The sequence below is a fragment of the Zeugodacus cucurbitae genome, chromosome X (assembly GCF_028554725.1).
Source record: "Zeugodacus cucurbitae isolate PBARC_wt_2022May chromosome X, idZeuCucr1.2, whole genome shotgun sequence".
NCBI classification, from domain to species: Eukaryota; Metazoa; Arthropoda; class Insecta; order Diptera; family Tephritidae; genus Zeugodacus; species Zeugodacus cucurbitae.
In genome coordinates this window covers 2,307,401-2,320,171 of record NC_071672.1, presented here as the reverse complement: position 1 = coordinate 2,320,171, position 12,771 = coordinate 2,307,401, and the positions used below count along the sequence as shown (strand labels likewise).

At 46.7% G+C, this 12,771-nt stretch overlaps 1 non-coding gene across 1 annotated transcript; it reads left to right on the top strand.

Moving 5' to 3' along the window:
- Positions 1-11,386: 11,386 nt before the first annotated feature.
- On the top strand, positions 11,387-11,565 carry LOC128923183 (5.8S ribosomal RNA). Its single transcript, XR_008472218.1, has one exon. It is a non-coding gene; the product is annotated as a 5.8S ribosomal RNA (ribosomal RNA).
- The last annotated feature ends 1,206 nt before the right edge of the window (positions 11,566-12,771 follow it).

Below are 12,771 nucleotides of genomic sequence, written 5' to 3'. Positions count from 1 at the left end.
GGCGATGGCGTACCTCTGGTACTGACTGGAACTAAGGGAAGCGGTATTGGAAATACCGCTTAGTGAGTTTGAGGAACTGGGGGTGGACGAGCAAATTGCTCGGCTGTATGAGTTGGTCTGGTGTGTTAATGATAGGGTTTTCAGGAAGTATGAAAGTTCTAGGATTAGGAAAATTAATTGGTGGACGAATGAGTTAACCTTGAAGAGGAGGACTGTCCGGCGGTTGAGACGAAAGTTTCAGCGTGCTCGGCGGTCCAATTCGGATAGGTTATCCCAGATCAGATATGATTTTAATTGTGCGGTTAGGGAGTATAAGGATATGCTTGTGAGAATAAAAGAAGAGGAATGGAGGAGCTTTGTTGGGGAGAATAGGGACGACCCCTGGGGGGAGGTCTACAGGATCTGCAGGGGTCGTAAGAGGGAGGATATCACCTCTCTCCGCGTTGGTGACTCTGTGTTATCAACGTGGAGAGAGTGTGCGGAGGTTCTGTTAGGAGCGTTCTTTCCTAGGGCTGAGGTTCAGGCATCTCAAGCACAAGAGGTACCTGTTCCTCCACTAGAAGATGAGGAGTTGGGATACGCCTTTGGCCTGGTTAGGTCTAAACGGTCCCCAGGTTTTGATGGTTTGAACGGAGAGATGTGCAAAAGCTTGTGGAAGTTCATTCCGGAATACTTGGAGGCCATTTATAACAAGTGCGTATGGGAGGGATATTTTCCACGTGAGTGGAAAAGTGCCAGGGTCGTCCCTCTCCTGAAGTCCCCTGATAAGATCAGGAGTGATCCTCGTTCTTATCGGGGCATCAGCCTTCTTCCGGTGCTTGGAAAAGTACTGGAGAGGGTTATGGTGGAACGACTTCAGGAGCTAACGCGGGGTATGTGGTCGGATAGGCAGTATGGGTTCAGGAAAGGACGCAGTGTGGAAGATGCGTGGATGTATGTGCAGAATGTTGTTAGGGAGAATGTCAACAAGTATGTCCTCGGCATATTTGTTGACTTCAAGGGGGCATTCGATTATCTGATCTGGGATCGAGTCATAGAACGGTTAGAGGAACTTGGCTGTCCGGAAATTAGTCTCTGGCGAAGCTATTTTTCGGACAGAAAAGCCTCTATCGTTGGAATGAATGGGAGTGTGGAGATTGGAGTGACTCGTGGCTATCCGCAGGGATCCATTTGTGGTCCATATATATGGAACCTCATGATGGACTCTCTGCTTGGGCAGCTCGAACCACTCTGTAAGTGTTGTGCGTATGCGGACGACCTTCTTCTCCTTGTTGAAGGTCGCTCAAGGCGTGAGTTGGATCGGGTGGGAGGACAATTTTTGGAAATTGTCCACAACTGGGGGATAAGTGTGGGTGTAGACATCTCGATGGACAAAACGGTGACAATGCTTTTAAAAGGCAGACTGTCACCGGGGCGTCCACCGGTTGTAAGAGTGAATGGGGTCGGCATCAGGTATGTGACGCAAGTCAAGTACCTGGGGTTGACCATGAGTGAAAGAATGTGTTTTACTCCACACTTGGTGAGTGTGAAGGTGCGACTGCAGGCGGTCGTAGGTAAGGTTATGCGCGTTTTACGGAGTGATTGGGGCCTCGGACGTCGTGCTGTTCGCACCATATACCGCGGCTTGTTTGTGGCCTGTGCCACTTATGGAGCTGCTGTATGGTGGCGAACTGTCACGACGGTCTTCGGTCGCCGAAAGCTCCTCTCCGTCCAGCGTTGCATGATGCTCGCCTGTCTGCCTGTATGTCGCACCGTTTCTACGGATGCGTTGCAGGTGTTACTAGGTGCGCCCCCTCTTGACCTGGTTGTCATGCAGCGTGCTGTATCATTCAGGTTAAGAAGGGGTCTGAGTGTGTCATTGCTGCGGAATGATTTGATTTCCGATGATGATGTGGAGAGGGAGGGATATCTAGGGAGCAAGAGGCTTCTAGATGATAGGGTCAGGTGTAGGTGGCAAGACCGTTGGGACAGTAGTCTCAATGGTCGGGTGACTTATGAGTACATCCGGGACGTTAGGTATGTAGAAGGAAACCCAGACTTCAGATTTTGTCTAAGTCTGGGTTTCCTACTTACGGGGCATGGGCCTCTTAATGCATTCTTGCATAAGAGGCACCTTGCAGATAGTCCAGAGTGTATGTGTGGGGCGTGTGTTGAGGATTGGGTGCATGTTATAGCGGAATGCCCGATGTACTCAGACATTAGGGACCTTGGGGGTATGGGGATTAGTTGGACTGATGGACGGATATATGTTATGGTGTGATCTCCACTAGTCGGAATGCCGAACAGTTAGGGTCGTTTGAAAGATTAGCGCGCGTGTTGTTCAGGCGGCGAATTCAATTGGCTGAAGACCGGGGTTAGCTTCTGGTATGAAAGGTGTATGAATTGGATGAGAGAATGGGATTCAATCCCTGGTCACCAGTCCAGAGCTGTATGGAAGCTCAACTGGTAGTAGTTTCGGCTACGAGGTCTGACCGGAGACTTAATTCTGGTACCACGGGGAGCAGGAGCCCTTGGAGTTCGCTCCAACCTGCTCATGCGGACTGGCCCCTCGGGGAGTATCGTGGTGGTTGTGGTTCAATACCCGAATGCGGGGAGAGTGACATTTGTCACTCAATGTGGAGTTGCACTGCAACCGGGTGCCGGACCCAAAGTACGGCAGAGGTTTTAGATAGGCCTCGAACCTCACCAAGGTGGTTAGTGTGTCCATTCCACACGCCAATTGGTACTGAATAATGCTTTGCATTTTTCGGGGCGCTGATCATCGCATTGATTTGATCCGCTGCGCTTTTGAGCACCGTGAGGTAAGGCCGTCGTCGGCAGGTACTCACGTTAATATTGGCTTTAGATGTCCCTATCTGCGAGTTGTTTGTAGAACCTCGAAGTGAACGGACGTGTTTGCGCATCATTGAGAGTTTTTAAAAGCGATTTTAAAAGTATTTTTCAGTATTTCTGAAAGTGATAAAATTTTTCGGTTTTTCCGGTCTGTCGGTAGCCTGTAGTGAAATAGACACAGTAAGCAGGTACGTGAGGGATTATACACATCGTGTGTATTCCCAAAAGTGTGTAAGGATAGCGGCTTAGGCCATTAACGTACTGTGTATTAGTGAACGAAGTGTGGGATTTCCCAGCAGTGCGGGTATAGCGGCATCTGCCATTAACAAACCCTTGTACAGTGCAGGTAGTGGAAGTGCGGTTGTCTGTATTGTGCGTTAGTGTTGTGTAGGAGAAATGCCTCCACCACGGAGGAGAGGGGCAAAAGCCCCAGCGGAGAGCGAAGACTCCGGGCTACAACATCCGGGTAGGGGGCAACAGGGGGGGTAAAGGGGGTGTTATTGGGGTTGAGGGCCATGTTACGGCGATGAAAGCCGTAACAGCCCAGTTGAACGAGGTTGTGTTCGGGGCGAAAAGCCTCGAAGTCACAACGATGAAGGAACTCGTAGGGATCGCCTCTAAATATGAGGAGATCCTTATGAGTGTCCTGACGGAAAATGCTCATCTTCGTGGGCAAATTGAGGGTTTGAAGGGTGGTATTGGGACATCTTCTGTCCCTCGGAGCACAGCAGGGGCGGCTGCTGCTGCTCCCTCGGCGCCTGCCCCTCCAGCACCCGTGCTGGAGGCAATTGCGCCGACGGTGAGGAAACCAGTGGAAACCTGGTCGGTTGTGGTGAGGAGCAAGGCTCCTGTGACTTCCTCAAAGGAAGTCATAAATAAGGTTGTTAAGGAGGTGGGTCCTTCACTGGGTGTTCGTGTCCATGATGTGAAGTCAATCAAGGGGGGTGGCGTAGTGATACGCACTCCCTCTGTTGCTGAGAGGGAGAAAGTGGCGAGCAACGCCAAATTCGGTGAGGTAGGGTTGGACGTTAGCGTCAATAAAAAGTTGGGGCCCAGGGTCGTGGTACAGGGAGTACACACGGAAATATCCCATGAAGAATTCATGGAGGAGCTGTTTCGGCTGAACCTTCGGGAGTTCAGCCCAGAGTCCAAAAAGACGGACGTGAGGATGGTCAGTCGCCCCTGGAAGGTGGCGTCAATGCCCCCCATTGTCGCAACTGTGCATTTAAAGGAAGGCCAGCTGGACATCTCATGATGTCGGCTGCCTGTCCGATTTACTGTGGGGTTGTCGGACGTGCTCTCGCCAGACATTAATGGGTGAGATTTTTCAATTAAATTGCCAGAATTCTTATGCAGTTATGTGCGAGTTAGGGAGTTGCATGATAGAGGCTGGGTGCAGCATCGCCTTACTCCAGGAGCCATACGCCACCAATTTTGGAATGGTAAGTGGTCTTCCTGGGGGTTTCAGGGTCTACACGGACCTTAGGTGTAATGCTGCAATAGTTGTGACTGACCCAAGCTATGACTGCATAGTTTTGGATTCGTCACAAGAGGGTGTATGTGTTTCTGTAGAGGGGGTGTTCGGTAGACTGATTGTTGCTAGCATGTATTGTAAGTTTAGGGAACCTATAGAGCCTTATCTGCGATACATGGATAACCTACTACTCCTTGCGAGTGGTAGCCCATTTATCCTAGGGATGGATGCGAATGCCACGTCCTCGATGTGGTTTAGCAAGTTTTCTCGATGGGCGCACAGATATCGGAGCCACATTCGGGGTCGGGCATTAAGCGAATGGATGGCCGCTAACAGCCTCCACATCCTAAATGAGCCAAGCGTGTGGTACACATTTCATGGTCCTAGAGGGGGGAGCGACATTGACGTGTCCTTGATCAATGAGGCAGCAAATAGGGCGTTCAGTTTTAGGTGGGAGATTATGGGAGGGTGGGGATTGAGCGATCATAATTTGATTAAAATTATGGTTACTCCTAATTCCCCTCCCTCGACGCATGCAAGTCCATTGCGGCGATGGCGTACCTCTGGTATCGACTTGAACCAATATGGACAGTGTGTTAGGGAAGCGGTATTGGACATACCGCTTAGTGAGTTTGAAAATCTGGGGGTGGACGAGCAAATTGCTCGGTTGTACGAATTGGTCTGGGGAGTGAACGATAGGTTGTTGAAGAAATATAAGGATTTTAGGGTTAGGAAAATAAAGTGGTGGACGCAGGAATTAACCCTGAAGAGGAGGGCTGTCCGGCGATTGAGACGGAAGTTTCAACGCGCTCGGCGGTCAAATTCGGATAGGTTGGCCCAGATTAGGAACGATTTTAGTTGTGCGATGCATGAGTATAAGGCCATGCTAATTAAAATCAAAGAAGAGGAGTGGAGGGGGTTCGTTAATGAGCATAGGGATGACCCCTGGTGTCAGGTCTTAAGGATTTGTAGGGGTCGTAGGAGGGAGGACATCACTTCTCTTCGTGTTGATGACACCGTGTTATCAACTTGGAGTGAGTGTGCAGGGGTTCTGTTAGGAGCATTCTTTCCTAGGGCTGAGGAGCTGGCACCTCTTGCACAAGAGGTACCGGTTCCTCCACTTGATGATGGGGAGTTGGGATATGCCTCTAGCCTGGTTAGGTCTAAACGGTCCCCAGGTCTTGATGGTTTGAACGGAGAGTTGTGCAAAAGCTTGTGGAAGTTCATTCCGGAATACTTGGAGGTCATTTACGATAAGTGCATTTGTGAGGGGTATTTTCCACGTGAGTGGAAAAGTGCTAGGGTTGTTCCTCTCCTGAAGTCACCTGATAAGATTAGGAGTGATCCACGATCTTATCGGGGCATCAGTCTTCTTCCAGTGCTGGGTAAAGTACTGGAGAGGGTTATGGTGGAACGGCTTCAGGAGCTAACGCGGGATTTGAGGTCGGATAGGCAGTATGGCTTTAGGAAGGGACGTAGTGTAGAGGACGCCTGGATGTATGTTCAGCGTGCTGTCCGGGAGAATGCCAACAAATATGTCCTTGGCATATTTGTCGATTTCAAGGGGGCATTTGATTACCTAATCTGGAATCGGGTGATTCAACGATTGGAGGAACTTGGCTGTCCGGAAATTAGTCTCTGGCAGAGCTACTTTTCGGACAGAAAAGCCTCCATCGTAGGAATGAATGGTAGCGCGGACATTAGGGTAGAACGAGGCTGCCCACAGGGATCCATCTGTGGTCCATATATTTGGAACCTAATGATGGACTCTCTGCTTGGCCAACTTGAAACGCTTTGTGGTTGTTGTGCATATGCAGACGACCTTCTGCTCCTAGTTGACGGTCGTTCACGATTGGAGTTAGAACGAAAGGGTGAACGACTGTTAGGAATTGTTCACAATTGGGGTATAGGTGTGGGGGTTGACGTATCGATTGACAAGACGGTGACAATGCTCTTGAAAGGCATACTGTCATCGGCTCGTCCACCGATTATCCGAATGAATGGGGTCAATATCAGGTATGTGACGCAAGTCAAATATCTGGGATTGACCATCGGCGAAAGCATGTGTTTCAACCCTCACTTGGTTTACGTGGAGGAGCGATTGTTAGGAATTGCCGGCAAGATCAAGCGCGTGTTAAGGAGTGATTGGGGTCTCGGACGTCGTGCGGTTCGCACTATATATAGTGGCTTATTTGTGGCCTGTGCCACATATGGAGCCGCTATATGGTGGGAATTAGCATCAAAGGTCAGGGGTCGCCAAAAACTTCTTTCCATACAACGTCGCTGATAAGGGCGTCGCGAAAAAGGGCGTTGCTAAAAAGAGCGTCGCGAAGGAGGGATCGACGAAAGTCAGCTCGGGGAAGGAGGGAGGGAAACGTGAGGGTGGAGTTAATGGGAGTGTGGTTGGGGGAGGCGCTATCAGCCATGTTGCTGCCATGAAGGCAGTGACGGCGGAATTAAACGCATTGGTGTTTGGGGTTAAAGACTTTGAGGTCACTACTGCGAAGGGGCTGATGGAGCTTGCCTCGAAGTACGAGGCGCTTCTGATGACGGTAGTAACCGAGAATGCCCATCTTCGCGGTCAGGTTGACGCTCTCAGGGGGGGTTGTGGGGGATCTATTCCCCAATCGAAGAGGTCGGTTGTGGGTTTGGCTCCGGCTGAGTCGGTGCGTGCGCCTCCAGCGCCAGTGTTGGATGCGATTGCTCCGGCATTGCCGAAGCCGGTTGAGACTTGGTCGGTGGTGGTGAGAAGCAAGGCCCCGACCACCTCCTCTAAGGAGGTGATTAAGAAGGTCGTGAAGGAGGTGGGACCTTCCTTCGGAGTGCATGTACACGAGGTGAAGCCGATTAAGGGTGGTGGGGTGGTTATTCGCACCCCCTCTGTTTTAGAGAGGAAAAAGGTGGCGAATAATGCCAAGTTCGGGGAGGTGGGGTTGGATGTGAGTGTGAACCGGAAGTTGGGTCCGCGGGTTGTGGTTCAGGGGGTTCACACCGAAATCTCCCATGATGACTTCATGGAGGAGCTCTTTCGGTTGAACCTTCAGGACATCAGCCCTGAGGCACGAAAGTCAGATTTGCGGATGGTCAGTCGGCCCTGGAAGGTGGCTGCTGATGGTAGCACCAACGTTGTCCTTGAGGGGTCGGACAAATTAATGTCCGCCCTTTTGGAGGCGGGAAGGTGCTACATAAAGTGGTTCTCCTTCAGGGTTCGACCGGATAGCCCAGTTGCTGGCTGCTTCCGGTGTATGGGTTTTGACCATAGAGTGGCTGAGTGTAGGGCCAAATCAGATGTTTGTAGGCGGTGCGGTCAAGAAGGACATAGAGCTGCCGGTTGTGGCAATGCCCCCCATTGTCGCAACTGTGCATTTAAGGGTAGACCAGCTGGGCATCTTATGATGTCAGCTGTCTGCCCGATTTACTGTGGCGTTGTTGGGCGTGCCCTCTCCAGACACTGATGGGGGGGATTTTTCAGCTTAATTGTCAGGGGTCGTATGCCGTTATGTGTGAGTTGGGGGGTTGTATGATTGAGGGGGGGTGTGGCATTGCCTTACTTCAGGAGCCTTACGCCACCAATGGTGTGGTTCGGGGTCTTCCTGGAGGTTTTAGGGTCTTTACGGACCTTGGGGTTAATGCTGCAATAGTTGTGAATGATTCCGGCTACGATTGTGTAGTCTTGGATTCGTCACAACAGGGGGTGTGTGTGTCTATAGAGGGGGAGTTCGGTAGAATGATTGTCGCTAGTTTGTATTGCAAATTTAGCGAGCCCCTAGAGCCCTACCTGGGCTATATGGATAAGTTACTACTTCTGGCGAGTGGTAGCCCATTAGTCCTAGGGTTGGATGCGAATGCCTCGTCCTCGATGTGGTTTAGTAAGGTATCCAGACATTCGTCTGGATATCAAAGCCACGTTCGAGGTGAGGTAATGAATGAATGGGTGTTGGCTAAGGGCCTTCACATTCTGAATGAGCCGAGTGAGTGGTATACGTTTGATGGGCCTAGGGGTGTGAGTGATATTGACGTGACGCTTATGAATGAGGCAGCAAGTAGAGTGTTTGATTTTAAGTGGGAGGTTAGAGGAGGGTGGGGTCTGAGTGATCATAATTTGATCCAAATTGTGGTTGCTCCTCGTTCCCCTCCTTTGGTGTGTGTGAGTCCATTGCGGCGACATCTCGATGGACAAAACGGTGACAATGCTTTTAAAAGGCAGACTGTCACCGGGGCGTCCACCGGTTGTCCGAGTGAATGGGGTCGGCATCAGGTATGTGACGCAAGTCAAGTACCTGGGGTTGACCATGAGTGAAAGAATGTGTTTTACTCCACACTTGGTGAGTGTGAAGGTGCGACTGCAGGCGGTCGTAGGTAAGGTTATGCGCGTTTTACGGAGTGATTGGGGCCTCGGACGTCGTGCTGTTCGCGCCATATACCGCGGCTTGTTTGTGGCCTGTGCCACTTATGGAGCTGCTGTATGGTGGCGAACTGCCACGACGGTCTTCGGTCGCCGAAAGCTCCTCTCCGTCCAGCGTTGCATGATGCTCGCCTGTCTGCCTGTATGTCGCACCGTTTCTACGGATGCGTTGCAGGTGTTACTAGGTGCGCCCCCTCTTGACCTGGTTGTCATGCAACGTGCTGTATCAGTCAGGTTAAGAAGGGGTCTGAGTGTGTCATTGCTGCGGAATGATTTGATTTCCGATGATGATGTGGAGAGGGAGGGATATCTAGGGAGCAAGAGGCTTCTAGATGATAGGGTCAGGTGTAGGTGGCAAGAACGTTGGGACAGTAGTCTCAATGGTCGGGTGACTTATGAGTACATCTGGGACGTTAGGTATGTAGAAGGAAACCCAGACTTCAGATTTTGCCTAAGTCTGGGTTTCCTGCTTACGGGGCATGGGCCTCTTAATGCATTCTTACATAAGAAGCACCTTGCAGATAGTCCAGAGTGTATGTGTGGGGCGTGAGTTGAGGATTGGGTGCATGTTATAGCGGAATGCCCGATGTACTCAGACATTAGGGACCTTGGGGGTATGGGGATTAGTTGGACTGATGGACGGTTAGATGTTAGTGGTGTGATCTCCACTAGTCGGAATGCCGAACAGTTAGGGTCGTTTGACCGGTTAGCTTCTGGTATGAAAGGTGTATGAATTGGATGAGAGAATGGGATTCAATCCCAGGTCACCAGTCCAGAACTGTATGAAAGCTCAACTGGTAGTAGTTTCGGCTACGAGGTCTGACCGGAGACTTAATTCTGGTACCACGGGGAGCAGGAGCCCTTGGAGTTCGCTCCAACCTGCTCATGCGGACTGGCCCCTCGGGGAGTATCGTGGTGGTTGTGGTTCAATACTAATTAATACAATGTATTTTTTATATATTCCTCCTATTTAAACCTGCTTCAGTGCTCTTCATCGAGTGTTGTTGTGGGCCGGTACAATTACTTTGAACAAATTAGAGTGCTTAAAGCAGGCTCCAAATGCCTGAATATTTTGTGCATGGAATAATGAAATAAGACCTCTGTTCTACTTTCATTGGTTTTTAGATCAAGAGGTAATGATTAATAGAAGTAGTTTGGGGGCATTAGTATTACGACGCGAGAGGTGAAATTCTTGGACCGTCGTAAGACTAACTTAAGCGAAAGCATTTGCCAAAGATGTTTTCATTAATCAAGAACGAAAGTTAGAGGTTCGAAGGCGATCAGATACTGCCCTAGTTCTAACCATAAACGATACCAGCTAGCAATTGGGTGTAGCTACTACTATTGCTCTCTCAGGCGCTTCCCGGGGGAAGTATGGTTGCAAAGCTGAAACTTAAAGGAATTGACGGAAGGGCACCACCAGGAGTGGAGCCTGCGGCTTAATTTGACTCAACACGGGAAAACTTACCAGGTCCGAACATAAGCGTGTAAGACAGATTGATAGCTCTTTCTCGAATCTATGGGTGGTGGTGCATGGCCGTTCTTAGTTCGAGGAGTGATTTGTCTGGTTAATTCCGATAACGAACGAGACTCAAATATATTAAATAGATGCTTTCAGGATTATGGTGTTGAAGCTTATATAGCCTTCATTCATGAGTTCATCTTGAATGTGCAAGTGTTTGAATGTGTTTATATAAGTGGAGCCGTACCTGTTGGTTTGTCCCATTATAAGGACACTAGCTTCTTAAATGGACAAATTGCGTCTAGCAGTAACGAGATTGAGCAATAACAGGTCTGTGATGCCCTTAGATGTCCTGGGCTGCACGCGCGCTACAATGAAAGTATCAACGTGTATTTCCTAGACCGAGAGGTCCGGGTAAACCGCTGAACCACTTTCATGCTTGGGATTGTGAACTGAAACTGTTCACATGAACTTGGAATTCCCAGTAAGTGTGAGTCATTAACTCGCATTGATTACGTCCCTGCCCTTTGTACACACCGCCCGTCGCTACTACCGATTGAATTATTTAGTGAGGTCTCCGGACGTGATCACTGTGACGCCTTTTGTTTCATGGTTGTTTCGCAAAAGTTAACCGAACTTGATTATTTAGAGGAAGTAAAAGTCGTAACAATGTTTCCGTAGGTGAACCTGCGGAAGGATCATTATTGTGTTCCTATCCGTAAATATTATAAAAAAAAAAAACAAACAAACAAACAAAAAAAGAATAAAAAAGAAAAATTATTTTCTTTTTTTTCTTTTCATTCATTTATTTGAATGTTTTTCTTTTTTTTTCTTTTTATTTTGTACTCCTTGTATTGTAGTATAATGAAAATTATATCGCATACATTGTATTTGAACACAACAAACCTTTAAACATATATAGTTGTACTTATTATTTATAAAAATAATATAAATGATAAGTTAATTTGTTCTCATTAACGTATAATTCCTTAAAAATTTATAGAAATTAAATAAAATGTAATAAAAAAGGAATTACTGTTTTTGTTGGACTAAGACATGCGCAACTTGTAAATGTTTGGGTTGAAAATTACAATTTATTGAAAGATGTTTTAAAATAATTTATATAATATACGAAAACGAAATGTAATATAATTGTTATTCTTTCAATAAATTAAAAACTCTTGACATTAAATTAAAATAAACAAAAAATTATCACTCTAAGCGGTGGATCACTCGGCTCATGGGTCGATGAAGAACGCAGCTAACTGTGCGTCATCGTGTGAACTGCAGGACACATGAACATCGACATTTTGAACGCATATTGCAGTCCATGCTGTTATGTACTTTAATTAATTTTAAAGTGCTGCTTGGACTACATATGGTTGAGGGTTGTAAGACTATGCTCAATTAGTTGCTTATTCTTTTAGTCAATTAAAAGAATTTAAGCACATGGTATATTACTGGATTGTATTTTTCAATCCATAATATTAATAGTGTTAAGACTAGCTGTGTCAAATATTTCTTACCGCTGGTGGGGGAAAATAAGTGATAGTCTAGCCTAATTGAGAAATTATTTCATTCTAGTTTTATTTTCATTTTGTCATCGCTTAAATACAATTTTTAAATATATCTTAAGTAGCTAATTATATATGCATGTGTGTATGTCTATATGTATATTTTATATGTTGCACGATAAGGGGTTATTTCAAATGCACACATGCAATTGTCCAAATGTATTTTTATAACCAATAGGTTATCTTGTGCATACATATAAATATGTTTGTTTATTAATAGTTGAGTGTATGCGTGTTGCATATAGATGCATGCGTGCCTCATATAAATGTATGTGTGTTGCATATAGATGCATGCGTGCCTCATATAAATGTATGTGTGTTGCATGTATGTGTGCAACATATAATGTATGCTTGTTGCATATTAATGCATATATGTTTATGTGTTTATTTATGTATACAAATTTATGTTTTATATGTAGCTCCTCGGATTTGCTAAGGCATAAAAGAATGCATGTTCAATGTTATTTGAACATATTGCCGAGGTAAAGAAATTATTATATAAAATATTGATATTGGATTGATGTCGCTTTGCATTTTATATATTTGTATGTTGATTGAAGTGATGTCTTCGAATGTTGTAGTACAGTAGTTGGTGTCCCCGCATTTTAATAACGTTGAAAGTTTGCATGTTTGATCGGTAACGCTAGCTTCCCACATTTCTCCAAAATGTGGGTCTGCCGGAGGAGAAAAATGCCAGGTTATTTGCTCATTGGCGAGAATATTGCTCTCGACTTCTTGATCTCCAGTTTCAGCTTTTTCATTTTTGATTTTATGTATGTCTACATCTGAGGTTTCAACCGCATCAGTTGATTTTTCCTCAGAAGTAGGGTGTTCAGTAGTCTCTTCCTTTTCAATTTTATTTGCTTCTTCTTGTAATTCTGTAATTTTGTTTTCGTTCCTTTCTTCCTCTTCTTCTTCTTCTACTTTAATATTTTTAACTAATTCATTTGCAGAAGATAAAGAAAATTTTGGAATTATTATAAAATCTTCTTCTTCTACTTTCTTATCTTCAACTAATTTAGTT